Genomic DNA, 23,214 nt, shown 5'->3' with positions numbered 1-23,214 from the left:
CATAATAAAAAGCCAACCGCACCACGGACTCCCAGACAGTCTCCCACACTGGTACTAACGAGGCCTTAAGCTGTGTAAGTTCCGCGATCTGACGAGAGCAGGGACATTCAGCTTAGAATGGCCATTGACATTAAATGCTTTAATCCATAGTCCTTTTTAATCGATTGTGAAACAAAATCTAAACGACATAATAAAATTCAACCGCACCACGGATTCCCAGACAGTCTCCCACACTGGTACTAGCGAGGCCTTAAGCTGTGTAACTTCTGCGACCTGACGAGAGCAGGCACATTCAGCTTAGAATGGCCATTAACGTTAAATTCTTTAATCCATAGTCCTATTTAATCTATTGTGAAACAAAATCTAAACGACATAATAAAAAGTCAACCGCACCACGGATTCCCACACAGTCTCCCACACTGGTACTAGCGAGGCGTTAAGCTGTGTAACTTCTGCGATCTAACGAGAGCAGTCACATTCAGCTTAGAATGGCCATTGACATTAAATGCATTAATCCATAGTCCTTTTTAATCGATTGTGAAACAAAATCTAAACGACATAATAAAAAGTCAACTGCACCACGGATTCCCACACAGTCTCCCACACTGGTACTAGCGAGGCGTTAAGCTGTGTAACTTCTGCGATCTAATGAGAGCAGGCACATTCAGCTTAGAATGGCCATTGACATTAAAAGCCTTAATCCATAGTCCTATTTAATCTATTGTGAAACAAAATCTAAACAACATAATAAAAAGTCAACCGCACCACGGATTCCCAGACTGTCTCCCACACTGGTACTAGCGAGGCCTTAAGCTGTGTAACTTCTGCGATCTGACGAGAGCAGGGACATTCAGCTTAGAATGGCCATTGACGTTAAATGCCTTAATCCATAGTCCTATTTAATCTATTGTGAAACAAAATCTAAACGACATAATAAAAAGTCAACCGCACCACGGATTCCCAGACAGTCTCCCACACTGGTACTAGCGAGGCCTTAAGCTGTGTTATTTCTGCGATCTGACGAGAGCAGGGACATTCAGCTTAGAATGGCCATTGACATTAAATGCTTTAATCCATAGTCCTTTTTAATCGATTGTGAAACAAAATCTAAACGACATAATAAAAAGTCAACCGCACCACGGATTCCCAGACAGTCTCCCACACTGGTACTAGCGAGGCCTTAAGCTGTGTAACTTCTGCGATCTGACGATAGAAGGCACATTCAGCTTAGAATGGCCATTGACGTTAAATTCTTTAATCCATAGTCCTATTTAATCTATTGTGAAACAAAATCTAAACGACATAATAAAAAGTCAACCGCACCACGGATTCCCAGACAGTCTCCCACACTGGAACTAGCGAGGCGTTAAGCTGTGTAACTTCTGCGATCTAACGAGAGCAGGCACATTCAGCTTAGAATGGCCATTTACATTAAATGCTTTAATCCATAGTCCTTTTTAATCGATTGTGAAACAAAATCTAAACGACATAATAAAAAGTCAACCGCACCACGGATTCCCAGACAGTCTCCCACACTGGTACTAGCGAGGTTTTAAGCTGTGAAACTTCTGCGATCTAACGAGAGCAGGCACATTCAGCATCGAATGGCCATTGACATTAAATGCTTTAATCCATAGTCCTTTTTAATCGATTGTGAAACAAAATCTAAACGACATAATAAAAAGTCAACCGCACCACGGATTCCCAGACAGTATCCCACACTGGTACTAGCGAGGCCTTAAGCTGTGTAACTTCTGCGATCTGACGAGAGCAGGGACATTCAGTTTAGAATGGCCATTGACATTAAATGCTTTAATCCATAGTCCTTTTTAATCGATTGTGAAACAAAATCGAAACGACATAATAAAAAGTCAACCGCACCACGGATTCCCAGACAGTCTCCCACACTGGTACTAGCAAGGCCTTAAGCTGTGTAACTTCTGCGATCTGACGAGAGCATGGACATTCAGCTTAGAATGGCTATTGACATTAAATGCTTTAATCCATAGTCCTTTTTAATCGATTGTGAAACAAAATCTAAACGACATAATAAAAAGTCAACCGCACCACGGATTCCCAGACAGTCTCCCACACTGGTACTAGCGAGGCATTAAGCTGTGTAACTTCTGCGATCTAACGAGAGCAGGTACATTCAGCTTAGAATGGCCACTGACATTAAAAGCCTTAATCCATATTCCTATTTAATCTATTGTGAAACAAAATCTAAACGACATAATAAAAAGTCAACCGCACCACGGATTCCCAGACTGGTACTAGCGAGGTTTTAAGCTGTGAAACTTCTGCGATCTAACGAGAGCAGGCACATTCAGCTTCGAATGGCCATTGACATTAAGTGCTTTAATCCATAGTCCTTTTTAATCGATTGTGAAACAAAATCTAAACGACATAATAAAAAGTCAACCGCACCACGGATTCCCAGACAGTCTCGCACACTGGTACAAGCGAGGCCTTAAGCTGTGTAACTTCTGTGATCTGACGAGAGCAGGCACATTCAGCTTAGAATGGCCATTGACATTAAAAGCCTTAATCCATAGTCCTATTTAATCTATTGTGAAACAAAATCTAAACGACATAATGAAAAGTCAACCGCACCACAGTTTCCCAGACAGTCTCCCACACTGGTACTAGCGAGGCCTTAAGCTGTGTAACTTCTGCGATCTGACGAGAGCAGGCACATTCAGCTTTGAATGGCCATTGACATTAAATGCTTTAATCCATAGTCCTTTTTAATCGATTGTGAAACAAAATCTAAACGACATAATAAAAAGTCACCCGCACCACGGATTCCCAGACAGTCTCCCACACTGGTACTAGCGAGGCCTTAAGCTGTGTAACTTCTGCGATCTGACGAGAGCAGGCACATTCAGCTTAGAATGGCCATTGACATTAAATGCTTTAATCCATAGTCCTTTTTAATCGATTGTGAAACAAAATCTAAACGACATAATAAAAAGTCAACCGCACCACGGATTCCCAGACAGTCTCCCACACTGGTACTAGCGAGGCCTTAAGCTGTGTAACTTCTGCGATCTGACGAGAGCAGGCACATTCAGCTTAGAATGGCCATTGACATTAAATGCTTTAATCCATAGTCCTTTTTAATCGATTGTGAAACAAAATCTAAACGACATAATAAAAAATCAACCGCACCACGGATTCCCAGACAGTCTCCCACACTGGTACTAGCGAGGCCTTAAGCTGTGTAACTTCTGCTATCTGACGAGAGCAGGGACATTCAGCTTAGAATGGCCATTGACATTAAATGCTATAATCCATAGTCCTTTTTAATCGATTGTGAAACAAAATCTAAACGACATAATAAAAGTCAACAGCACCACGGATTCCCAGACAGTCTCTCACACTGGTACTAGCGAGGCGTTAAGCTGTGTAACTTCAGCGATCTGACGAGAGCAGGCACATTCAGCTTAGAATGGCCATTGACATTAAATGCTTTAATCCATAGTCCTTTTTAATCGATTGTGAAACAAAATCTAAACGACATAATAAAAAGTCAACCGCACCACGGATTCCCAGACAGTCTCCCACACTGGTACTAGCGAGGCCTTAAGCTGTGTAACTTCTGCGATCTGACGAGAGCAGGCACATTCAGCTTAGAATGGCCATTGACATTAAAAGCCTTAATCCATAGTCCTATTTAATCTATTGTGAAAAAAAATCTAAACAACATAATAAAAATTCAACCGCACCACGGATTCCCAGACAGTCTCCCACACTGGTACTAGCGAGGCCTTAAGCTGTGTAACTTCTGCGTTCTGACGAGAGCAGGCACATTCAGCTTAGAATGTCCATTGACATTAAATGCTTTAATCCATAGTCCTATTTAATCTATTGTGAAACAAAATCTAAACGACATAATAAAAAGTCAACCGCACCACGGATTCCCAGACAGTCTCCCACACTGGTACTAGCGAGGCCTTAAGCTGTGTAACTTCTGCTATCTGACGAGAGCAGGGACATTCAGCTTAGAATGGCCATTGACACTAAATGCTTTAATCCATAGTCCTTTTTAATCGATTGTGAAACAAAATCTAAACGACATAATAAAAATTCAACCACACCACGGATTCAAAGACAGTCTCCCACACTGGTACTAGCGAGGCCTTAAGCTGTGTAACTTCTGCGATCTGACGAGAGCAGGCACATTTAGCTTAGAATGGCCATTGACGTTAAATGCTTTAATCCATAGTCCTAATTAATCTATTGTGAAACAAAATCTAAACGACATAATAAAAAGTCAACCGCACCACGGATTCACAAACAGTCTCCCACACTGGTACTAGCGAGGCCTTAAGCTGTGTAACTTCTGCGATCTAACGAGAGCAGGCACATTCAGCTTAGAATGGCCATTGACATTAAACGCCTTAATCCATAGTCCTTTTTAATCGATTGTGAAACAAATCTAAACGACATAATAAAAAGTCAACCGCACCACGGATTCCCAGACAGTCTCCCACACTGGTACTAGCGAGGCCTTAAGCTGTGTAACTTCTGTGATCTGACGAGAGCAGGCACATTCAGCTTAGAATGGCAATTGACATTAAAAGCCTTAATCCATAGTCCTATTTAATCTATTGTGAAACAAAATCTAAACAACATAATAAAAAGCCAACCGCACCACGGATTCCCAGACAGTCTCCCACACTGGTACTAGCGAGGCCTTAAGCTGTGTAACTTCTGCATTCTGACGAGAGCAGGCACATTCAGCTTAGAATGGCCATTGACGTTAAATGCTTTAATCCATAGTCCTTTTTAATCGATTGTGAAACAAAATCTAAACGACATAATAAAAATTCAACCGCACCACGGATTCCCAGACAGTCTCCCACACTGGTACTAGCGAGACCTTAATCTGTGTAACTTCTGCGTTCTGACGAGAGCAGGCACATTCAGCTTAGAATGGCCATTGACGTTAAATGCTTTAATCCATAGTCCTATTTAATCTATTGTGAAACAAAATCTAAACGACATAATAAAAAGTCAACCGCACCACGGATTCCCAGACAGTCTTCCACACTAGTACTAGCGAGGCCTTAAGCTGTGTAACTTCTGCGATCTGACGAGAGCAGGCACATTCAGCTTAGAATGGCCATTGACATTAAATGCTTTAATCCATAGTCCTTTTTAATCGATTGTGAAACAAAATCTAAACGACATAATAAAAAGTCAACCGCACCACGGATTCCCAGACAGTCTCCCACACTGGTACTAGCAAGGCCTTAAGCTGTGTAACTTCTGCGATCTGCCGAGAGCAGGCACATTCAGCTTAGAATGGCCATTGACATTAAATGCTTTAATCCATAGTCCTTTTTAATCGATTGTGAAACAAAATCTAAACGACATAATAAAAAGTCAACCGCACCACGGATTCCCAGACAGTCTCCCACACTGGTACTAGCGTGGCCTTAAGCTGTGTAACTTCTGCGATCTGACGAGAGCAGGCACATTCAGCTTAGAATGGCCATTGACATTAAATGCTTTAATCCATAGTCCTTTTTAATCGATTGTGAAACAAAATCTAAACGACATAATAAAAAATCAACCGCACCACAGATTCCCAGACAGTCTCCCACACTGGTACTAACGAGGCCTTAAGCTGTGTAACTTCTGCTATCTGACGAGAGCAGGGACATTCAGCTTAGAATGGCCATTGACGTTAAATGCTTTAATCCATAGTCCTTTTTAATCGATTGTGAAACAAAATCTAAACGACATAATAAAAATTCATCCGCACCACGGATTCCCAGACAGTCTCCCACACTGGTACTAGCGAGACCTTAATCTGTGTAACTTCTGCGTTCTGACGAGAGCAGGCACATTCAGCTTAGAATGGCCATTGACGTTAAATGCTTTAATCCATAGTCCTATTTAATCTATTGTGAAACATAATCTAAACGACATAATAAAAAGTCAACCGTACCACGGATTCCCAGACAGTCTTCCACACTGGTACTAGCGAGGCCTTAAGCTGTGTAACTTCTGCGATCTGACGAGAGCAGGCACATTCAGCTTAGAATGGCCATTGACATTAAATGCTTTAATCCATAGTCCTTTTTAATCGATTGTGAAACAAAATCTAAACGACATAATGAAAAGTCAACCGCACCACGGATTCCCAGACAGTCTCCCACACTGGTACTAGCGAGGCCTTAAGCTGTGTAACTTCTGCGCTCTGCCGAGAGCAGGCACATTCAGCTTAGAATGGCCATTGACATTAAGTGCTTTAATCCATAGTCCTTTTTAATCGATTGTGAAACAAAATCTAAACGACATAATAAAAAGTCAACCGCACCACGGATTCCCAGACAGTCTCCCACACTGGTACTAGCGAGGCCTTAAGCTGTGTAACTTCTGCGATCTGACGAGAGCAGGCACATTCAGCTTAGAATGGCCATTGACATTAAATGCTTTAATCCATAGTCCTTTTTAATCGATTGTGAAACAAAATCTAAACGACATAATAAAAAATCAACCGCACCACGGATTCCCAGACAGTCTCCCACACTGGTACTAGCGAGGCCTTAAGCTGTGTAACTTCTGCTATCTGACGAGAGCAGGGACATTCAGCTTAGAATGGCCATTGACATTAAATGCTTTAATCCATAGTCCTTTTTAATCGATTGTGAAACAAAATCTAAACGACATAATAAAAGTCAACCGCACCACGGATTCCCAGACAGTCTCTCACACTGGTACTAGCGAGGCGTTAAGCTGTGTAACTTCTGCGATCTGACGAGAGCAGGCACATTCAGCTTAGAATGTCCATTGACGTTAAATGCTTTAATCCATAGTCCTATTTAATCTATTGTGAAACAAAATCTAAACGACATAATAAAAAGTCAACCGCACCACGGATTCCCAGACAGTCTCCCACACTGGTACTAGCGAGGCCTTAAGCTGTGTAACTTCTGCTATCTGACGAGAGCAGGGACATTCAGCTTAGAATGGCCATTGACATTAAATGCTTTAATCCATAGTCCTTTTTAATCGATTGTGAAACAAAATCTAAACGACATAATAAAAATTCAACCACACCACGGATTCAAAGACAGTCTCCCACACTGGTACTAGCGAGGCCTTAAGCTGTGTAACTTCTGCGATCTGACGAGAGCAGGCACATTTAGCTTAGAATGGCCATTGACGTTAAATGCTTTAATCCATAGTCCTAATTAATCTATTGTGAAACAAAATCTAAACGACATAATAAAAAGTCAACCGCACCACGGATTCACAGACAGTCTCCCACACTGGTACTAGCGAGGCCTTAAGCTGTGTAACTTCTGCGATCTAACGAGAGCAGGCACATTCAGCTTAGAATGGCCATTGACATTAAACGCCTTAATCCATAGTCCTTTTTAATCGATTGTGAAACAAATCTAAACGACATAATAAAAAGTCAACCGCACCACGGATTCCCAGACAGTCTCCCACACTGGTACTAGCGAGGCCTTAAGCTGTGTAACTTCTGTGATCTGACGAGAGCAGGCACATTCAGCTTAGAATGGCCATTGACATTAAAAGCCTTAATCCATAGTCCTATTTAATCTATTGTGAAACAAAATCTAAACAACATAATAAAAAGCCAACCGCACCACGGATTCCCAGACAGTCTCCCACACTGGTACTAGCGAGGCCTTAAGCTGTGTAACTTCTGCATTCTGACGAGAGCAGGCACATTCAGCTTAGAATGGCCATTGACGTTAAATGCTTTAATCCATAGTCCTTTTTAATCGATTGTGAAACAAAATCTAAACGACATAATAAAAATTCAACCGCACCACGGATTCCCAGACAGTCTCCCACACTGGTACTAGCGAGACCTTAATCTGTGTAACTTCTGCGTTCTGACGAGAGCAGGCACATTCAGCTTAGAATGGCCATTGACGTTAAATGCTTTAATCCATAGTCCTATTTAATCTATTGTGAAACAAAATCTAAACGACATAATAAAAAGTCAACCGCACCACGGATTCCCAGACAGTCTTCCACACTAGTACTAGCGAGGCCTTAAGCTGTGTAACTTCTGCGATCTGACGAGAGCAGGCACATTCAGCTTAGAATGGCCATTGACATTAAATGCTTTAATCCATAGTCCTTTTTAATCGATTGTGAAACAAAATCTAAACGACATAATAAAAAGTCAACCGCACCACGGATTCCCAGACAGTCTCCCACACTGGTACTAGCGAGGCCTTAAGCTGTGTAACTTCTTCGATCTGCCGAGAGCAGGCACATTCAGCTTAGAATGGCCATTGACATTAAATGCTTTAATCCATAGTCCTTTTTAATCGATTGTGAAACAAAATCTAAACGACATAATAAAAAGTCAACCGCACCACGGATTTCCCAGACAGTCTCCCACACTGGTACTAGCGTGGCCTTAAGCTGTGTAACTTCTGCGATCTGACGAGAGCAGGCACATTCAGCTTAGAATGGCCATTGACATTAAATGCTTTAATCCATAGTCCTTTTTAATCGATTGTGAAACAAAATCTAAACGACATAATAAAAAATCAACCGCACCACAGATTCCCAGACAGTCTCCCACACTGGTACTAACGAGGCCTTAAGCTGTGTAACTTCTGCTATCTGACGAGAGCAGGGACATTCAGCTTAGAATGGCCATTGACGTTAAATGCTTTAATCCATAGTCCTTTTTAATCGATTGTGAAACAAAATCTAAACGACATAATAAAAAGTCAACCGCACCACGGATTCCCAGACAGTCTCCCACACTGGTACTAGCGAGGCCTTAAGCTGTGTAACTTCTGCGATCTGACGAGAGCAGGCACATTCAGCTTAGAATGGCCATTGACATTAAATGCTTTAATCCATAGTCCTATTTAATCTATTGTGAAACAAAATCTAAACGACATAATAAAAAGTCAACCGCACCACGGATTCCCAGACAGTCTCCCACACTGGTACTAGCGAGGCCTTAAGCTGTGTAACTTCTGCGATCTGACGAGAGCAGGCACATTCAGCTTAGAATGGCCATTGACATTAAATGCTTTAATCCATAGTCCTTTTTAATCGATTGTGAAACAAAATCTAAACGACATAATAAAAAGGCAACCGCACCACGGATTCCCAGACAGTCTCCCACACTGGTACTAGCGAGGCATTAAGCTGTGTAACTTCTGCGATCTGACGAGAGCAGGCACATTCAGCTTAGAATGGCCATTGACATTAAATGCTTTAATCCATAGTCCTTTTTAATCGATTGTGAAACAAAATCTAAACGACATAATAAAAAATCAACCGCACCACGGATTCCCAGACAGTCTCCCACACTGGTACTAGCGAGACCTTAATCTGTGTAACTTCTGCGTTCTGACGAGAGCAGGCACATTCAGCTTAGAATGGCCATTGACGTTAAATGCTTTAATCCATAGTCCTATTTAATCTATTGTGAAACAAAATCTAAACGACATAATAAAAAGTCAACCGCACCACGGATTCCCAGACAGTCTTCCACACTGGTACTAGCGAGGCCTTAAGCTGTGTAACTTCTGCGATCTGACGAGAGCAGGCACATTCAGCTTAGAATGGCCATTGACATTAAATGCTTTAATCCATAGTCCTTTTTAATCGATTGTGAAACAAAATCTAAACGACATAATAAAAAGTCAACCGCACCACGGATTCCCAGACAGTCTCCCACACTGGTACTAGCGAGGCCTTAAGCTGTGTAACTTCTGCGATCTGACGAGAGCAGGCACATTCAGCTTAGAATGGCCATTGACATTAAATGCTTTAATCCATAGTCCTTTTTAATCGATTGTGAAACAAAATCTAAACGACATAATAAAAAATCAACCGCACCACGGATTCCCAGACAGTCTCCCACACTGGTACTAGCGAGGCCTTAAGCTGTGTAACTTCTGCTATCTGACGAGAGCAGGGACATTCAGCTTAGAATGGCAATTGACATTAAATGCTTTAATCCATAGTCCTTTTTAATCGATTGTGAAACAAAATCTAAACGACATAATAAAAGTCAACCGCACCACGGATTCCCAGACAGTCTCTCACACTGGTACTAGCGAGGCGTTAAGCTGTGTAACTTCTGCGATCTAACAAGAGCAGGCACATTCAGCTTAGAATGGCCATTGACATTAAAATCCTTAATCCATAGTCCTATTTAATCTATTGTGAAACAAAATCTAAACGACATAATAAAAAGTCAACCGCACCACGGATTCCCAGACAGTCTCCCACACTGGTACTAGCGAGGCCTTAAGCTGCGTGACTTCTGCGATCTGACGAGAGCAGGCACATTCTGCTTAGAATGGCCATTGACATTGAATGCTTTAATCCATAGTCCTTTTTAATCGATTGTGAAACAAAATCTAAACGACATAATAAAAAGTCAACCGCACCACGGATTTCCAGACAGTCTCCCACACTGGTACTAGCGAGGCGTTAAGCTGTGTAAGTTCTGCGATCTAACAAGAGCAGGCACATTCAGCTTAGACTGGCCATTGACATTAAATGCTTTAATCCATAGTCCTTTTTAATCGATTGTGAAACAAAATCTAAACGACATAATAAAAAGTCAACCGCACCACGGATTCCCAGACAGTCTCCCACACTGGTACTAGCGAGGCCTTAAGCTGTGTAACTTCTGCGATCTGACGAGAGCAGGGACATTCAGCTTAGAATAGCCATTGACATTAAATGCTTTAATCCATAGTCCTTTTTAATCGATTGTGAAACAAAATCTAAACGACATAATAAAAATTCAACCGCACCACGGATTGCCAGACAGTCTCCCACACTGGTACTAGCGAGGCCTCAAGCTGTGTAACTTCAGCGATCTGACGAGAGCAGGCACATTCAGCTTAGAATGGCCATTGACATTAAAAGCCTTAATCCATAGTCCTATTTAATCTATTGTGAAACAAAATCTAAACAACATAATAAAAAGCCAACCGCACCACGGATTCCCAGACAGTCTCCCACACTGGTACTAGCAAGGCCTTAAGCTGTGTAACTTCTGCGATCTGACGAGAGCAGGCACATTCAGCTTAGAATGGCCACTGACATTATATGCTTTAATCCATAGTCCTTTTTAATCGATTGTGAAACAAAATCGAAACGACATAATAAAAAGTCAACCGCACCACGGATTCCCAGACAGTCTCCCACACTGGTACTAGCGAGGCCTTAAGCTGTGTAACTTCTGCGATCTGACGAGAGAAGGCACATTCAGCCTAAGCTGACGTTAAATGCTTTAATCCATAGTCCTATTTAATCTATTGTGAAACAAAATCTAAACGACATAATAAAAAGTCAACCGCACCACGGATTCCCAGACAGTCTCCCACATTGGTACTAGCGAGGCGTTAAGCTGTGTAAGTTCTGCGATCTAACAAGAGCAGGCACATTCAGCTTAGACTGGCCATTGACATTAAATGCTTTAATCCATAGTCCTTTTTAATCGATTGTGAAGCAAAATCTAAACGACATAATAAAAAGGCAACCGCACCACGGATTCCCAGACAGTCTCCCACACTGGTACTAGCGAGGCCTTAAGCCGTGTAACTTCTGCGATCTGACGAGAGCAGGGACATTCAGCTTAGAATAGCCATTGACATTAAACGCTTTAATCCATAGTCCTTTTTAATCGATTGTGAAACAAAATCTAAACGACATAATAAAAATGCAACCGCACCACGGATTCCCCGACAGTCTCCCACACTGGTACTAGCGAGGCCTTAAGCTGTGTAACTTCTGCGATCTGACGAGAGCAGGCACATTCAGCTTAGAATGGCCATTGACGTTAAATGCTTTAATCCATAGTCCTATTTAATCTATTGTGAAACAAAATCTAAACGACATAATAAAAAGTCAACCGCACCAATGATTCCCAGACAGTCTCCCACACTGGTACTAGCAAGGCCTTAAGCTGTGTAACTTCTGCGATCTGACGAGAGCAGGCACATTCAGCTTAGAATGGCCATTGACATTAAATGCTTTAATCCATAGTCCTTTTTAATCGATTGTGAAACAAAATCTAAACGACATAATAAAAAGTCAACTGCACCACGGATTCCCAGACAGTCTCCCACACTGGTACTAGCGAGGCCTTAAGCTGTGTAACTTCTGCGATCTGACGAGAGCAGGCACATTCAGCTTAGAATGGCCATTGACATTAAATGCTTTAATCCATAGTCCTTTTTAATCGATTGTGAAACAAAATCTAAACGACATAATAAAAAGTCAACTGCACCACGGATTCCCAGACAGTCTCCCACACTGGTATTTGCGAGGCCTTAAGCTGTGTATCTTCTGCGATCTGACGAGAGCAGGCACATTCAGCTTAGAATGGGCATTGACATTAAATGCTTTAATCCATAGTCCTTTTTAATCGATTGTGAAACAAAATCTAAACGACATAATAAAAAGTCAACCGCACCACGGATTCCCAGACAGTCTCCCACACTGGTACTAGCGAGGTCTTAAGCTGTGTAACTTCTGCGATCTGACGAGAGCAGGCACATTCAGCTTAGAATGGCCATTGACATTAAAAGCCTTAATCCATAGTCCTATTTAATCCATTGTGAAACAAAATCTAAACAACATAATAAAAAGTCAACCGCACCACGGATTCCCAGAGTGTCTCCCACACTGGTACTAGCGAGGCCTTAAGCTGTGTAACTTCTGCGATTTGACGAGAGCAGGGACATTCAGCTTAGAATGGCCATCGACATTAAATACTTTAATCCATAGTCCTTTTTAATCGATTGTGAAACAAAATCTAAACGACATAATAAAACGTCAACCGCACCACGGATTCCCAGACAGTCTCCCATACTGGTACTAGCGAGATTTTAAGCTGTGTAACTTCTGCGATCTGACGAGAGCAGGGACATTCAGCTTAGAATGGCCATTGACGTTAAATGCTTTAATCCATAGTCCTTTTTAATCGATTGTGAAACAAAATCTAAACGACATAATAAAAATTCAACCGCTCCACGGATTCCCAGACAGTCTCCCACACTGGTACTAGCGAGGCCTTAAGCTGTGTAACTTCTGCGATCTGACGAGAGCAGGCACTTTCAGCTTAGAATGGCCATTGACATTAAAAGCCTTAATCCATAGTCCTATTTAATCTATTGTGAAACAAAATCTAAACAACATAATAAAAAGTCAACCGCACCACGGATTCCCAGACAGTCTCCCACACTTGTACTAGCGAGGCCTTAAGCTGTGTAACTTCTGTGATCTGACGAGAACAGGGACATTCAGCTTAGAATGGCCATTGACATTAAATGCTTTAATCCATAGTCCTTTTTAATCGATTGTGAAACAAAATCTAAACGACATAATAAAAAATCAACCGCACCACGGATTCCCAGACAGTCTCCCACACTGGTACTAGCGAGGCCTTAAGCTGTGTAACTTCTGCGTTCTGACGAGAGCAGGCACATTCAGCTTAGAATGGCCATTGACGTTAAATCCTTTAATCCATAGTCCTATTTAATCTATTGTGAAACAAAATCTAAACGACATAATAAAAAGGCAAGCGCACCACGGATTCCCAGACAGTCTCCCACACTGGTACTAGCGAGGCCTTAAGCTGTGTAACCTCTGCGATCTGACGAGAGCAGGCACTTTCAGCTTAGAATGGCCATTGACATTAAAAGCCTTAATCCATAGTCCTATTTAATCTATTGTGAAACAAAATCTAAACAACATAATAAAAAGTCAACCGCACCACGGATTCCCAGACAGTCTCCCACACTGGTACTAGCGAGGCCTTAAGCTGTGTAACTTCTGTGATCTAACGAGAGCAGGGACATTCAGCTTAGAATGGCCATTGACATTAAATACTTTAATCCATAGTCCTTTTTAATCGATTGTGAAACAAAATCTAAACGACATAATAAAAAATCAACCGCACCACGGATTCCCAGACAGTCTCCCACACTGGTACTAGCGAGGCCTTAAGCTGTGTAACTTCTGCGTTCTGACGAGAGCAGGCACATTCAGCTTAGAATGGCCATTGACGTTAAATCCTTTAATCCATTGTCCTATTTAATCTATTGTGAAACAAAATCTAAACGACATAATAAAAAGTCAAGCACACCACGGATTCCCAGACAGTCTCCCACACTGGTACTAGCGAGGCCTTAAGCTGTGTAACTTCTGCGATCTGACGAGAGCAGGCACATTCAGCTTAGAATGGCCATTGACATTAAATGCTTTAATCCATAGTCCTTTTTAATCGATTGTGAAACAAAATCTAAACGACATAATAAAAAGTCAACCGCACCACGGATTCCCAGACAGTCTCCCACACTGGTACTAGCGAGGCCTTAAGCTGTGTAACTTCTGCGATCTGACGAGAGCAGGGACATTCAGCTTAGAATGGCCATTGACATCAAATGCTTTAATCCATAGTCCTTTTTAATCGATTGTGAAACAAAATCTAAACGACATAATAAAAATTCAACCACACCACGGATTCCCAGACAGTCTCCCACACTGGTACTAGCAAGGCCTTAAGCTGTGTAACTTCTGCGATCTGACGAGAGCAGGCACATTCAGCTTAGAATGGCCATTGACATTAAATGCTTTAATCCATAGTCCTTTTTAATCGATTGTGAAACAAAATCTAAACGACATAATAAAAAGTCAACCGCACCACGGATTCCCAGACAGTCTCCCACACTGGTACTAGCGAGGCCTTAAGCTGTGTAACTTCTGCGATCTGACGAGAGCAGGCACATTCAGCTTAGAATGGCCATTGACATTAAATGCTTTAATCCATAGTCCTTTTTAATCGATTGTGAAACAAAATCTAAATGACATAATAAAAAGTCAACCGCACCACGGATTCCCAGACAGTCTCCCACACTGGTACTAGCGAGGCCTTAAGCTGTGTAACTTCTGCGATCTGACGAGGGCAGGCACATTCAGCTTAGAATGGCCATTGACATTAAATGCTTTAATCCATAGTCCTTTTTAATCGATTGTGAAACAAAATCTAAACGACATAATAAAAAGTCAACCGCATCACGGATTCCCAGACAGTCTCCCACACTGATACTAGCGAGGCCTTAAGCTGTGTAACTTCTGCGATCTGACGAGAGCAGGGACATTCAGCTTAGAATGGCCATTGACATTAAATGCTTTAATCCATAGTCCTTTTTAATCGATTGTGAAACAAAATCTAAACGACATAATAAAAATTCAACCGCACCACGGATTCCCAGACAGTCTCCCACACTGGTACTAGCGAGGCCTTAAGCTGTGTAACTTCTGCGATCTGACGAGAGCAGGCACATTCAGCTTAGAATGGCCATCGACATTAAACGCTTTAATCCATAGTCCTTTTTAATCGATTGTGAAACAAAATCTAAGCGACATAATAAAAAGTCAACCGCACCACGGATTCCCAGACAGTCTCCCACACTGGTACTAGCGAGGTTTTAAGCTGAGTAACTTCTGCAATCTGACGAGAGCAGGCACATTCAGCTTAGAATGGCCATTGACATTAAATGCTTTAATCCATAGTCCTTTTTAATCGATTGTGAAACAAAATCTAAACGACATAATAAAAAGTCAACTGCACCACGGATTCCCAGACAGTCTCCCACACTGGTACTAGCGAGGTCTTAAGCTGTGTAACTTCTGCGATCTGACAAGAGCAGGCACATTCAGCTTAGAATCGCCATTGACATTAAAAGCCTTAATCCATAGTCCTATTTAATCTATTGTGAAACAAAATCTAAACAACATAATAAAAAGTCAACCGCACCACGGATTCCCAGACAGTCTCCCACACTGGTACTAGCGAGGCCTTAAGCTGTATAACTTCTGCGATCTGACGAGAGCAGGGACATTCAGCTTAGAATGGCCATTGACATTAAATGCTTTAAGCCATAGTCCTTTTTAATCGATTGTGAAACAAAATCTAAACGACATAATAAAAAGTCAACCACACCACGGATTCCCAGACAGTCTCCCACACTGGTACTAGCGAGGCCTTAAGCTGTGTAACTTCTGCGATCTGACGAGAGCAGGCACATTCAGCTTAGAATGGCCATTGACATTAAATGCTTTAATCCATAGTCCTTTTTAATCGATTGTGAAACATAATCTAAACGACATAATAAAAAGTCAACCGCACCACGGATTCCCAGACAGTCTCCCACACTGGTACTAGCGAGGCCTTAAGCTGTGTAATTTCTGCGATCTGACGAGAGCAGGTACATTCAGCTTAGAATGGCCATTGACATTAAATGCTTTAATCCATAGTCCTTTTTAATCGATTGTGAAACAAAATCTAAACGACATAATAAAAATTCAACCGCACCACGGATTCCCAGACAGTCTCCCACACTGGTACTAGCGAGGCCTTAAGCTGTGTAACTTCTGCGATCTGACGAGAGCAGGCACATTCAGCTTAGAATGGCCATTGACGTTAAATGCTTTAATCCATAGTCCTATTTAATCTATTGTGAAACAAAATCTAAACGACATAATAAAAAGTCAACCGCACCACGGATTCCCAGACAGTCTCCCACACTTGTACTAGCGAGGCCTTAAGCTGTGTAACTTCTGTGATCTGACGAGAACAGGGACATTCAGCTTAGAATGGCCATTGACATTAAATGCTTTAATCCATAGTCCTTTTTAATCGATTGTGAAACAAAATCTAAACGACATAATAAAAAATCAACCGCACCACGGATTCCCAGACAGTCTCCCACACTGGTACTAGCGAGGCCTTAAGCTGTGTAACTTCTGCGTTCTGACGAGAGCAGGCACATTCAGCTTAGAATGGCCATTGACGTTAAATCCTTTAATCCATAGTCCTATTTAATCTATTGTGAAACAAAATCTAAACGACATAATAAAAAGGCAAGCGCACCACGGATTCCCAGACAGTCTCCCACACTGGTACTAGCGAGGCCTTAAGCTGTGTAACCTCTGCGATCTGACGAGAGCAGGCACTTTCAGCTTAGAATGGCCATTGACATTAAAAGCCTTAATCCATAGTCCTATTTAATCTATTGTGAAACAAAATCTAAACAACATAATAAAAAGTCAACCGCACCACGGATTCCCAGACAGTCTCCCACACTGGTACTAGCGAGGCCTTAAGCTGTGTAACTTCTGTGATCTAACGAGAGCAGGGACATTCAGCTTAGAATGGCCATTGACATTAAATACTTTAATCCATAGTCCTTTTTAATCGATTGTGAAACAAAATCTAAACGACATAATAAAAAATCAACCGCACCACGGATTCCCAGACAGTCTCCCACACTGGTACTAGCGAGGCCTTAAGCTGTGTAACTTCTGCGTTCTGACGAGAGCAGGCACATTCAGCTTAGAATGGCCATTGACGTTAAATCCTTTAATCCATTGTCCTATTTAATCTATTGTGAAACAAAATCTAAACGACATAATAAAAAGTCAAGCACACCACGGATTCCCAGACAGTCTCCCACACTGGTACTAGCGAGGCCTTAAGCTGTGTAACTTCTGCGATCTGACGAGAGCAGGCACATTCAGCTTAGAATGGCCATTGACATTAAATGCTTTAATCCATAGTCCTTTTTAATCGATTGTGAAACAAAATCTAAACGACATAATAAAAAGTCAACCGCACCACGGATTCCCAGACAGTCTCCCACACTGGTACTAGCGAGGCCTTAAGCTGTGTAACTTCTGCGATCTGACGAGAGCAGGGACATTCAGCTTAGAATGGCCATTGACATCAAATGCTTTAATCCATAGTCCTTTTTAATCGATTGTGAAACAAAATCTAAACGACATAATAAAAATTCAACCACACCACGGATTCCCAGACAGTCTCCCACACTGGTACTAGCAAGGCCTTAAGCTGTGTAACTTCTGCGATCTGACGAGAGCAGGCACATTCAGCTTAGAATGGCCATTGACATTAAATGCTTTAATCCATAGTCCTTTTTAATCGATTGTGAAACAAAATCTAAACGACATAATAAAAAGTCAACCGCACCACGGATTCCCAGACAGTCTCCCACACTGGTACTAGCGAGGCCTTAAGCTGTGTAACTTCTGCGATCTGACGAGAGCAGGCACATTCAGCTTAGAATGGCCATTGACATTAAATGCTTTAATCCATAGTCCTTTTTAATCGATTGTGAAACAAAATCTAAATGACATAATAAAAAGTCAACCGCACCACGGATTCCCAGACAGTCTCCCACACTGGTACTAGCGAGGCCTTAAGCTGTGTAACTTCTGCGATCTGACGAGGGCAGGCACATTCAGCTTAGAATGGCCATTGACATTAAATGCTTTAATCCATAGTCCTTTTTAATCGATTGTGAAACAAAATCTAAACGACATAATAAAAAGTCAACCGCATCACGGATTCCCAGACAGTCTCCCACACTGATACTAGCGAGGCCTTAAGCTGTGTAACTTCTGCGATCTGACGAGAGCAGGGACATTCAGCTTAGAATGGCCATTGACATTAAATGCTTTAATCCATAGTCCTTTTTAATCGATTGTGAAACAAAATCTAAACGACATAATAAAAACTCAACCGCACCACGGATTCCCAGACAGTCTCCCACACTGGTACTAGCGAGGCCTTAAGCTGTGTAACTTCTGCGATCTGACGAGAGCAGGCACATTCAGCTTAGAATGGCCATCGACATTAAACGCTTTAATCCATAGTCCTTTTTAATCGATTGTGAAACAAAATCTAAGCGACATAATAAAAAGTCAACCGCACCACGGATTCCCAGACAGTCTCCCACACTGGTACTAGCGAGGTTTTAAGCTGAGTAACTTCTGCAATCTGACGAGAGCAGGCACATTCAGCTTAGAATGGCCATTGACATTAAATGCTTTAATCCATAGTCCTTTTTAATCGATTGTGAAACAAAATCTAAACGACATAATAAAAAGTCAACTGCACCACGGATTCCCAGACAGTCTCCCACACTGGTACTAGCGAGGTCTTAAGCTGTGTAACTTCTGCGATCTGACAAGAGCAGGCACATTCAGCTTAGAATCGCCATTGACATTAAAAGCCTTAATCCATAGTCCTATTTAATCTATTGTGAAACAAAATCTAAACAACATAATAAAAAGTCAACCGCACCACGGATTCCCAGACAGTCTCCCACACTGGTACTAGCGAGGCCTTAAGCTGTATAACTTCTGCGATCTGACGAGAGCAGGGACATTCAGCTTAGAATGGCCATTGACATTAAATGCTTTAAGCCATAGTCCTTTTTAATCGATTGTGAAACAAAATCTAAACGACATAATAAAAAGTCAACCACACCACGGATTCCCAGACAGTCTCCCACACTGGTACTAGCGAGGCCTTAAGCTGTGTAACTTCTGCGATCTGACGAGAGCAGGCACATTCAGCTTAGAATGGCCATTGACATTAAATGCTTTAATCCATAGTCCTTTTTAATCGATTGTGAAACATAATCTAAACGACATAATAAAAAGTCAACCGCACCACGGATTCCCAGACAGTCTCCCACACTGGTACTAGCGAGGCCTTAAGCTGTGTAATTTCTGCGATCTGACGAGAGCAGGTACATTCAGCTTAGAATGGCCATTGACATTAAATGCTTTAATCCATAGTCCTTTTTAATCGATTGTGAAACAAAATCTAAACGACATAATAAAAATTCAACCGCACCACGGATTCCCAGACAGTCTCCCACACTGGTACTAGCGAGGCCTTAAGCTGTGTAACTTCTGCGATCTGACGAGAGCAGGCACATTCAGCTTAGAATGGCCATTGACGTTAAATGCTTTAATCCATAGTCCTATTTAATCTATTGTGAAACAAAATCTAAACGACATAATAAAAAGTCAACCGCACCACGGATTCCCAGACAGTCTCCCACATTGGTACTAGCGAGGCGTTAAGCTGTGTAAGTTCTGCGATCTAACAAGAGCAGGCACATTCAGCTTAGAATGGCCATTGACATTAAATGCTTTAATCCATAGTCCTTTTTAATCGATTGTGAAACAAAATCTAAACGACATAATTAAAAGTCAACCGCACCACGGATTCCCAGACAGTCTCCCACACTGGTACTAGCGAGGCCTTAAGCTGTGTAACTTCTGCGATCTGACGAGAGCAGGCACATTCAGCTTAGAATGGCCATTGACATTAAATGCTTTAATCCATAGTCCTTTTTAATCGATTGTGAAACAAAATCTAAACGACATAATAAAAAGTCAACCGCACCACGGATTCCCAGACAGTCTCCCACACTGGTACTAGCGAGGCCTTAAGCTGTGTAACTTCTGCGATCTGACGAGAGCAGGGACATTCAGCTTAGAATAGCCATTGACATTAAATGCTTTAATCCATAGTCCTTTTAATCGATTGTGAAACAAAATCTAAACGACATAATAAAAAGTCAACCGCACCACGGATTCCCAGACAGTCTCCCACACTGGTACTAGCGAGGCCTTAAGCTTTGTAACTTCTGCGATCTGACGAGAGCAGGTACATTCAGCTTAGAATGGCCATTGACGTTAAATGCTTTAATCCATAGTCCTATTTAATCTATTGTGAAACAAAATCTAAACGACATAATAAAAAGGCAACCGCACCACGGATTCCCAGACAGTCTCCCACACTGGTACTAGCGAGGCCTTAAGCTGTGTAACTTCTGCGATCTGACGAGAGCAGGCACATTCAGCTTAGAATGGCCGTTGACATTAAAAGCTTTAATCCATAGTCCTATTTAATCTATTGTGAAACAAAATCTAAACAACATAATAAAAAGTCGACCGCACCACGGATTCCCAGAGTGTCTCCCACACTGGTACTAGCGAGGCCTTTAGCTGTGTAACTTCTGCGATTTGACGAGAGCAGGGAAATTCAGCTTAGAATGGCCATTGACGTTAAATGCTTTAATCCATAGTCCTATTTAATCTATTGTGAAACAAAATCTAAACGACATAATAAAAAGTCAACCGCACCATGGATTCCCAGACAGTCTCCCACACTGGTACTAGCGAGGTTTTAAGCTGTGTAACTTCTGCAATCTGACGAGAGCAGGGACATTCAGCTTAGAATGGCCATTGACATTAAATGCTTTAATCCATAGTACTTTTTAATCGATTGTGAAACAAAATCTAAACGACATAATAAAAATTCAACCGCTCCACGGATTCCCAGACAGTCTCCCACACTGGTACTAGCGAGGCCTTAAGCTGTGTAACTTCTGCGATCTGACGAGAGAAGGCACATTCAGCTTAGAATGGCCATTGACATTAAATGCTTTAATCCATAGTCCTTTTTAATCGATTGTGAAACAAAATCTAAACGACATAATAAAAAGTCAACCGCACCACGGATTCCCAGACAGTCTCCCACACTGGTACTAGCGAGGCCTTAAGCTGTGTAACTTCTGCGATCTGACGAGAGCAGGCACATTCAGCTTAGAATGGCCATTGACGTTAAATGCTTTAATCCATAGTTCTATTTAATCTATTGTGAAACAAAATCTAAACGACATAATAAAAAGTCAACCGCACCACGGATTCCCAGACAGTCTCCCACACTGGTACTAGCGAGGCCTTAAGCTGTGTAACTTCTGCGATCTGACGAGAGCAGGAACATTCAGCTTAGAATGGCCATCGACATTAAACGCTTTAATCCATAGTCCTTTTTAATCGATTGTGAAACAAAATCTAAACGACATAATAAAAAGTCAACTGCACCACGGATTCCCAGACAGTCTCCCACACTGGTACTAGCGAGGTTTTAAGCTGTGTAACTTCTGCAATCTGACGAGAGCAGGGACATTCAGCTTAGAATGGCCATTGACATTAAATACTTTAATCCATAGTCCTTTTTAATCGATTGTGAATCAAAATATAAACGACATAATAAAAATTCATCCGCTCCACGGATTCACAGACAGTCTCCCACACTGGTACTAGCGAGGCCTTAAGCTGTGTAACTTCTGCGATCTGCCGAGAGCAGGCACATTCAGCTTAGAATTGCCATTGACATTAAAAGCCTTAATCCATAGTCCTATTTAATCTATTGTGAAACAAAATCTAAACAACATAATAAAAAGTCAACCGTACCACGGATTCCCAGAGAGTCTCCCACACTGGTACTAGCGAGGCCTTAAGTTGTGTATCTTTTGTGATCTGACGAGAGGAGGGACACTTAGCTTAGAATGGCCATTGACATTAAATGCTTTAATCCATAGTCCTTTTTAATCGATTGTGAAACAAAATCTAAACGACATAATAAAAATTCAACCGCACCACGGATTCCCAGACAGTCTCCCACACTGGTACTAGCGAGGCCTTAAGCTGTGTAACTTCTGCGTTCTGACGAGAGCAGGCACATTCAGCTTAGAATGGCCATTGACATTAAATGCTTTAATCCATAGTCCTTTTTAATCGATTGTGAAACAAAATCTAAACGACATAATAAAAAGTTAACCGCTCCACGGATTCCCAGACAGTCTCCCACACTGGTACTAGCGAGGTTTTAAGCTGTGTAACTTCTGCGATCTGACGAGAGCAGGGACATTCAGCTTAGAATGGCCATTGACATTAAATGCTTTAATTCATAGTCCTTTTTAATCGATTGTGAAACAAAATCTAAACGACATAAAAAAAGCTCAACCGCACCACGGATTCCCAGACAGTCTCCCACACTGGTACTAGTGAGGCCTTAAGCTGTGTAACTTCTGCGATCTGACGAGAGCAGGGACATTCAGCTTAGAATGGCCATTGACATTAAATGCTTTAATCCATAGTCCTTTTTAATCGATTGTGAAACAAAATCTAAACGACATAATAAAAATTCAACCGCACCATGGATTCCCAGACAGTCTCCCACACTGGTACTAGCGAGGCCTTAAGCTGTGTAACTTCTGCGATCTGACGAGAGCAGGCACATTCAGCTTAGAATGGCCATTGACGTTAAATGCTTTAATCCATAGTCCTATTTAATCTATTGTGAAACAAAATCTAAACGACATAATAAAAAGTCAACCGCACCACGGATTCCCAGACAGTCTCCCACATTGGTACTAGCGAGGCGTTAAGCTGTGTAAGTTCTGCGATCTAACAAGAGCAGGCACATTCAGCTTAGAATGGCCATTGACATTAAATGATTTAATCCATAGTCCTTTTTAATCGATTGTGAAACAA

General features: G+C 41.8%; 93 pseudogenes; all 93 read right to left on the bottom strand.

Annotated features, from left to right (window-relative positions):
- Window positions 1-10: 10 nt before the first annotated feature.
- LOC142712389 (5S ribosomal RNA) lies at window positions 11-129 on the bottom strand (annotated as a pseudogene).
- Window positions 130-195: 66 nt separating this feature from the next.
- Window positions 196-314, bottom strand: LOC142712382 (5S ribosomal RNA; annotated as a pseudogene).
- A 253-nt stretch (window positions 315-567) lies between these two features.
- On the bottom strand, window positions 568-686 carry LOC142712344 (5S ribosomal RNA; annotated as a pseudogene).
- A 67-nt stretch (window positions 687-753) lies between these two features.
- Window positions 754-872, bottom strand: LOC142712269 (5S ribosomal RNA; annotated as a pseudogene).
- Window positions 873-939: 67 nt separating this feature from the next.
- Window positions 940-1,058, bottom strand: LOC142712217 (5S ribosomal RNA; annotated as a pseudogene).
- Window positions 1,059-1,683: 625 nt separating this feature from the next.
- LOC142712339 (5S ribosomal RNA) lies at window positions 1,684-1,802 on the bottom strand (annotated as a pseudogene).
- Window positions 1,803-1,869: 67 nt separating this feature from the next.
- On the bottom strand, window positions 1,870-1,988 carry LOC142712380 (5S ribosomal RNA; annotated as a pseudogene).
- Window positions 1,989-2,055: 67 nt separating this feature from the next.
- Window positions 2,056-2,174, bottom strand: LOC142712335 (5S ribosomal RNA; annotated as a pseudogene).
- Window positions 2,175-2,601: 427 nt separating this feature from the next.
- On the bottom strand, window positions 2,602-2,720 carry LOC142712321 (5S ribosomal RNA; annotated as a pseudogene).
- Window positions 2,721-2,787: 67 nt separating this feature from the next.
- On the bottom strand, window positions 2,788-2,906 carry LOC142712279 (5S ribosomal RNA; annotated as a pseudogene).
- A 67-nt stretch (window positions 2,907-2,973) lies between these two features.
- LOC142712444 (5S ribosomal RNA) lies at window positions 2,974-3,092 on the bottom strand (annotated as a pseudogene).
- Window positions 3,093-3,159: 67 nt separating this feature from the next.
- Window positions 3,160-3,278, bottom strand: LOC142712367 (5S ribosomal RNA; annotated as a pseudogene).
- A 66-nt stretch (window positions 3,279-3,344) lies between these two features.
- LOC142712462 (5S ribosomal RNA) lies at window positions 3,345-3,463 on the bottom strand (annotated as a pseudogene).
- Window positions 3,464-3,530: 67 nt separating this feature from the next.
- On the bottom strand, window positions 3,531-3,649 carry LOC142712432 (5S ribosomal RNA; annotated as a pseudogene).
- Window positions 3,650-3,716: 67 nt separating this feature from the next.
- Window positions 3,717-3,835, bottom strand: LOC142712341 (5S ribosomal RNA; annotated as a pseudogene).
- A 67-nt stretch (window positions 3,836-3,902) lies between these two features.
- LOC142712302 (5S ribosomal RNA) lies at window positions 3,903-4,021 on the bottom strand (annotated as a pseudogene).
- Window positions 4,022-4,274: 253 nt separating this feature from the next.
- On the bottom strand, window positions 4,275-4,393 carry LOC142712287 (5S ribosomal RNA; annotated as a pseudogene).
- Window positions 4,394-4,459: 66 nt separating this feature from the next.
- LOC142712190 (5S ribosomal RNA) lies at window positions 4,460-4,578 on the bottom strand (annotated as a pseudogene).
- A 67-nt stretch (window positions 4,579-4,645) lies between these two features.
- Window positions 4,646-4,764, bottom strand: LOC142712227 (5S ribosomal RNA; annotated as a pseudogene).
- A 67-nt stretch (window positions 4,765-4,831) lies between these two features.
- Window positions 4,832-4,950, bottom strand: LOC142712424 (5S ribosomal RNA; annotated as a pseudogene).
- Window positions 4,951-5,017: 67 nt separating this feature from the next.
- Window positions 5,018-5,136, bottom strand: LOC142712173 (5S ribosomal RNA; annotated as a pseudogene).
- A 67-nt stretch (window positions 5,137-5,203) lies between these two features.
- On the bottom strand, window positions 5,204-5,322 carry LOC142712331 (5S ribosomal RNA; annotated as a pseudogene).
- Window positions 5,323-5,389: 67 nt separating this feature from the next.
- LOC142712199 (5S ribosomal RNA) lies at window positions 5,390-5,508 on the bottom strand (annotated as a pseudogene).
- A 67-nt stretch (window positions 5,509-5,575) lies between these two features.
- Window positions 5,576-5,694, bottom strand: LOC142712395 (5S ribosomal RNA; annotated as a pseudogene).
- A 253-nt stretch (window positions 5,695-5,947) lies between these two features.
- Window positions 5,948-6,066, bottom strand: LOC142712307 (5S ribosomal RNA; annotated as a pseudogene).
- Window positions 6,067-6,133: 67 nt separating this feature from the next.
- LOC142712325 (5S ribosomal RNA) lies at window positions 6,134-6,252 on the bottom strand (annotated as a pseudogene).
- Window positions 6,253-6,319: 67 nt separating this feature from the next.
- On the bottom strand, window positions 6,320-6,438 carry LOC142712420 (5S ribosomal RNA; annotated as a pseudogene).
- A 67-nt stretch (window positions 6,439-6,505) lies between these two features.
- On the bottom strand, window positions 6,506-6,624 carry LOC142712366 (5S ribosomal RNA; annotated as a pseudogene).
- Window positions 6,625-6,876: 252 nt separating this feature from the next.
- Window positions 6,877-6,995, bottom strand: LOC142712301 (5S ribosomal RNA; annotated as a pseudogene).
- Window positions 6,996-7,248: 253 nt separating this feature from the next.
- LOC142712258 (5S ribosomal RNA) lies at window positions 7,249-7,367 on the bottom strand (annotated as a pseudogene).
- Window positions 7,368-7,433: 66 nt separating this feature from the next.
- LOC142712245 (5S ribosomal RNA) lies at window positions 7,434-7,552 on the bottom strand (annotated as a pseudogene).
- Window positions 7,553-7,619: 67 nt separating this feature from the next.
- LOC142712225 (5S ribosomal RNA) lies at window positions 7,620-7,738 on the bottom strand (annotated as a pseudogene).
- Window positions 7,739-7,805: 67 nt separating this feature from the next.
- Window positions 7,806-7,924, bottom strand: LOC142712423 (5S ribosomal RNA; annotated as a pseudogene).
- Window positions 7,925-7,991: 67 nt separating this feature from the next.
- On the bottom strand, window positions 7,992-8,110 carry LOC142712172 (5S ribosomal RNA; annotated as a pseudogene).
- A 67-nt stretch (window positions 8,111-8,177) lies between these two features.
- Window positions 8,178-8,296, bottom strand: LOC142712472 (5S ribosomal RNA; annotated as a pseudogene).
- A 67-nt stretch (window positions 8,297-8,363) lies between these two features.
- On the bottom strand, window positions 8,364-8,483 carry LOC142712224 (5S ribosomal RNA; annotated as a pseudogene).
- Window positions 8,484-8,550: 67 nt separating this feature from the next.
- LOC142712394 (5S ribosomal RNA) lies at window positions 8,551-8,669 on the bottom strand (annotated as a pseudogene).
- A 67-nt stretch (window positions 8,670-8,736) lies between these two features.
- Window positions 8,737-8,855, bottom strand: LOC142712408 (5S ribosomal RNA; annotated as a pseudogene).
- A 67-nt stretch (window positions 8,856-8,922) lies between these two features.
- Window positions 8,923-9,041, bottom strand: LOC142712396 (5S ribosomal RNA; annotated as a pseudogene).
- A 67-nt stretch (window positions 9,042-9,108) lies between these two features.
- LOC142712385 (5S ribosomal RNA) lies at window positions 9,109-9,227 on the bottom strand (annotated as a pseudogene).
- A 67-nt stretch (window positions 9,228-9,294) lies between these two features.
- LOC142712365 (5S ribosomal RNA) lies at window positions 9,295-9,413 on the bottom strand (annotated as a pseudogene).
- Window positions 9,414-9,480: 67 nt separating this feature from the next.
- LOC142712197 (5S ribosomal RNA) lies at window positions 9,481-9,599 on the bottom strand (annotated as a pseudogene).
- Window positions 9,600-9,666: 67 nt separating this feature from the next.
- On the bottom strand, window positions 9,667-9,785 carry LOC142712384 (5S ribosomal RNA; annotated as a pseudogene).
- Window positions 9,786-9,852: 67 nt separating this feature from the next.
- LOC142712332 (5S ribosomal RNA) lies at window positions 9,853-9,971 on the bottom strand (annotated as a pseudogene).
- Window positions 9,972-10,223: 252 nt separating this feature from the next.
- Window positions 10,224-10,342, bottom strand: LOC142712260 (5S ribosomal RNA; annotated as a pseudogene).
- Window positions 10,343-10,595: 253 nt separating this feature from the next.
- On the bottom strand, window positions 10,596-10,714 carry LOC142712195 (5S ribosomal RNA; annotated as a pseudogene).
- Window positions 10,715-10,967: 253 nt separating this feature from the next.
- On the bottom strand, window positions 10,968-11,086 carry LOC142712280 (5S ribosomal RNA; annotated as a pseudogene).
- Window positions 11,087-11,518: 432 nt separating this feature from the next.
- LOC142712336 (5S ribosomal RNA) lies at window positions 11,519-11,637 on the bottom strand (annotated as a pseudogene).
- Window positions 11,638-11,704: 67 nt separating this feature from the next.
- LOC142712421 (5S ribosomal RNA) lies at window positions 11,705-11,823 on the bottom strand (annotated as a pseudogene).
- Window positions 11,824-11,890: 67 nt separating this feature from the next.
- LOC142712275 (5S ribosomal RNA) lies at window positions 11,891-12,009 on the bottom strand (annotated as a pseudogene).
- Window positions 12,010-12,076: 67 nt separating this feature from the next.
- Window positions 12,077-12,195, bottom strand: LOC142712117 (5S ribosomal RNA; annotated as a pseudogene).
- Window positions 12,196-12,448: 253 nt separating this feature from the next.
- On the bottom strand, window positions 12,449-12,567 carry LOC142712170 (5S ribosomal RNA; annotated as a pseudogene).
- Window positions 12,568-12,634: 67 nt separating this feature from the next.
- LOC142712479 (5S ribosomal RNA) lies at window positions 12,635-12,753 on the bottom strand (annotated as a pseudogene).
- A 253-nt stretch (window positions 12,754-13,006) lies between these two features.
- LOC142712305 (5S ribosomal RNA) lies at window positions 13,007-13,125 on the bottom strand (annotated as a pseudogene).
- Window positions 13,126-13,192: 67 nt separating this feature from the next.
- On the bottom strand, window positions 13,193-13,311 carry LOC142712242 (5S ribosomal RNA; annotated as a pseudogene).
- Window positions 13,312-13,378: 67 nt separating this feature from the next.
- Window positions 13,379-13,497, bottom strand: LOC142712125 (5S ribosomal RNA; annotated as a pseudogene).
- A 253-nt stretch (window positions 13,498-13,750) lies between these two features.
- Window positions 13,751-13,869, bottom strand: LOC142712319 (5S ribosomal RNA; annotated as a pseudogene).
- A 67-nt stretch (window positions 13,870-13,936) lies between these two features.
- Window positions 13,937-14,055, bottom strand: LOC142712124 (5S ribosomal RNA; annotated as a pseudogene).
- Window positions 14,056-14,308: 253 nt separating this feature from the next.
- Window positions 14,309-14,427, bottom strand: LOC142712136 (5S ribosomal RNA; annotated as a pseudogene).
- A 67-nt stretch (window positions 14,428-14,494) lies between these two features.
- Window positions 14,495-14,613, bottom strand: LOC142712371 (5S ribosomal RNA; annotated as a pseudogene).
- Window positions 14,614-14,680: 67 nt separating this feature from the next.
- On the bottom strand, window positions 14,681-14,799 carry LOC142712372 (5S ribosomal RNA; annotated as a pseudogene).
- Window positions 14,800-14,866: 67 nt separating this feature from the next.
- On the bottom strand, window positions 14,867-14,985 carry LOC142712251 (5S ribosomal RNA; annotated as a pseudogene).
- Window positions 14,986-15,052: 67 nt separating this feature from the next.
- Window positions 15,053-15,171, bottom strand: LOC142712435 (5S ribosomal RNA; annotated as a pseudogene).
- A 67-nt stretch (window positions 15,172-15,238) lies between these two features.
- Window positions 15,239-15,357, bottom strand: LOC142712284 (5S ribosomal RNA; annotated as a pseudogene).
- Window positions 15,358-15,610: 253 nt separating this feature from the next.
- LOC142712407 (5S ribosomal RNA) lies at window positions 15,611-15,729 on the bottom strand (annotated as a pseudogene).
- Window positions 15,730-15,796: 67 nt separating this feature from the next.
- Window positions 15,797-15,915, bottom strand: LOC142712134 (5S ribosomal RNA; annotated as a pseudogene).
- A 67-nt stretch (window positions 15,916-15,982) lies between these two features.
- LOC142712161 (5S ribosomal RNA) lies at window positions 15,983-16,101 on the bottom strand (annotated as a pseudogene).
- Window positions 16,102-16,168: 67 nt separating this feature from the next.
- LOC142712476 (5S ribosomal RNA) lies at window positions 16,169-16,287 on the bottom strand (annotated as a pseudogene).
- Window positions 16,288-16,354: 67 nt separating this feature from the next.
- LOC142712234 (5S ribosomal RNA) lies at window positions 16,355-16,473 on the bottom strand (annotated as a pseudogene).
- A 67-nt stretch (window positions 16,474-16,540) lies between these two features.
- Window positions 16,541-16,659, bottom strand: LOC142712241 (5S ribosomal RNA; annotated as a pseudogene).
- Window positions 16,660-16,726: 67 nt separating this feature from the next.
- LOC142712123 (5S ribosomal RNA) lies at window positions 16,727-16,845 on the bottom strand (annotated as a pseudogene).
- Window positions 16,846-17,098: 253 nt separating this feature from the next.
- LOC142712318 (5S ribosomal RNA) lies at window positions 17,099-17,217 on the bottom strand (annotated as a pseudogene).
- Window positions 17,218-17,284: 67 nt separating this feature from the next.
- LOC142712122 (5S ribosomal RNA) lies at window positions 17,285-17,403 on the bottom strand (annotated as a pseudogene).
- A 253-nt stretch (window positions 17,404-17,656) lies between these two features.
- On the bottom strand, window positions 17,657-17,775 carry LOC142712135 (5S ribosomal RNA; annotated as a pseudogene).
- Window positions 17,776-17,842: 67 nt separating this feature from the next.
- On the bottom strand, window positions 17,843-17,961 carry LOC142712369 (5S ribosomal RNA; annotated as a pseudogene).
- A 67-nt stretch (window positions 17,962-18,028) lies between these two features.
- On the bottom strand, window positions 18,029-18,147 carry LOC142712360 (5S ribosomal RNA; annotated as a pseudogene).
- A 67-nt stretch (window positions 18,148-18,214) lies between these two features.
- LOC142712250 (5S ribosomal RNA) lies at window positions 18,215-18,333 on the bottom strand (annotated as a pseudogene).
- Window positions 18,334-18,400: 67 nt separating this feature from the next.
- Window positions 18,401-18,519, bottom strand: LOC142712434 (5S ribosomal RNA; annotated as a pseudogene).
- A 67-nt stretch (window positions 18,520-18,586) lies between these two features.
- Window positions 18,587-18,705, bottom strand: LOC142712291 (5S ribosomal RNA; annotated as a pseudogene).
- A 253-nt stretch (window positions 18,706-18,958) lies between these two features.
- LOC142712406 (5S ribosomal RNA) lies at window positions 18,959-19,077 on the bottom strand (annotated as a pseudogene).
- Window positions 19,078-19,144: 67 nt separating this feature from the next.
- On the bottom strand, window positions 19,145-19,263 carry LOC142712133 (5S ribosomal RNA; annotated as a pseudogene).
- Window positions 19,264-19,330: 67 nt separating this feature from the next.
- LOC142712159 (5S ribosomal RNA) lies at window positions 19,331-19,449 on the bottom strand (annotated as a pseudogene).
- A 67-nt stretch (window positions 19,450-19,516) lies between these two features.
- LOC142712353 (5S ribosomal RNA) lies at window positions 19,517-19,635 on the bottom strand (annotated as a pseudogene).
- A 67-nt stretch (window positions 19,636-19,702) lies between these two features.
- On the bottom strand, window positions 19,703-19,821 carry LOC142712233 (5S ribosomal RNA; annotated as a pseudogene).
- A 253-nt stretch (window positions 19,822-20,074) lies between these two features.
- LOC142712346 (5S ribosomal RNA) lies at window positions 20,075-20,193 on the bottom strand (annotated as a pseudogene).
- Window positions 20,194-20,260: 67 nt separating this feature from the next.
- LOC142712194 (5S ribosomal RNA) lies at window positions 20,261-20,379 on the bottom strand (annotated as a pseudogene).
- A 66-nt stretch (window positions 20,380-20,445) lies between these two features.
- LOC142712178 (5S ribosomal RNA) lies at window positions 20,446-20,564 on the bottom strand (annotated as a pseudogene).
- Window positions 20,565-20,631: 67 nt separating this feature from the next.
- On the bottom strand, window positions 20,632-20,750 carry LOC142712131 (5S ribosomal RNA; annotated as a pseudogene).
- A 625-nt stretch (window positions 20,751-21,375) lies between these two features.
- Window positions 21,376-21,494, bottom strand: LOC142712334 (5S ribosomal RNA; annotated as a pseudogene).
- A 67-nt stretch (window positions 21,495-21,561) lies between these two features.
- LOC142712145 (5S ribosomal RNA) lies at window positions 21,562-21,680 on the bottom strand (annotated as a pseudogene).
- Window positions 21,681-22,305: 625 nt separating this feature from the next.
- On the bottom strand, window positions 22,306-22,424 carry LOC142712174 (5S ribosomal RNA; annotated as a pseudogene).
- Window positions 22,425-22,677: 253 nt separating this feature from the next.
- Window positions 22,678-22,796, bottom strand: LOC142712297 (5S ribosomal RNA; annotated as a pseudogene).
- A 67-nt stretch (window positions 22,797-22,863) lies between these two features.
- Window positions 22,864-22,982, bottom strand: LOC142712375 (5S ribosomal RNA; annotated as a pseudogene).
- Between the last annotated feature and the right edge of the window lie 232 nt (window positions 22,983-23,214).

This window comes from Rhinoderma darwinii, unplaced genomic scaffold, assembly GCF_050947455.1.
Source record: "Rhinoderma darwinii isolate aRhiDar2 unplaced genomic scaffold, aRhiDar2.hap1 Scaffold_4314, whole genome shotgun sequence".
NCBI classification, from domain to species: domain Eukaryota; kingdom Metazoa; phylum Chordata; class Amphibia; order Anura; family Rhinodermatidae; genus Rhinoderma; species Rhinoderma darwinii.
Note: the sequence above shows the minus strand (reverse complement) of the source record. Positions and strands in the feature narration are given on the sequence as shown.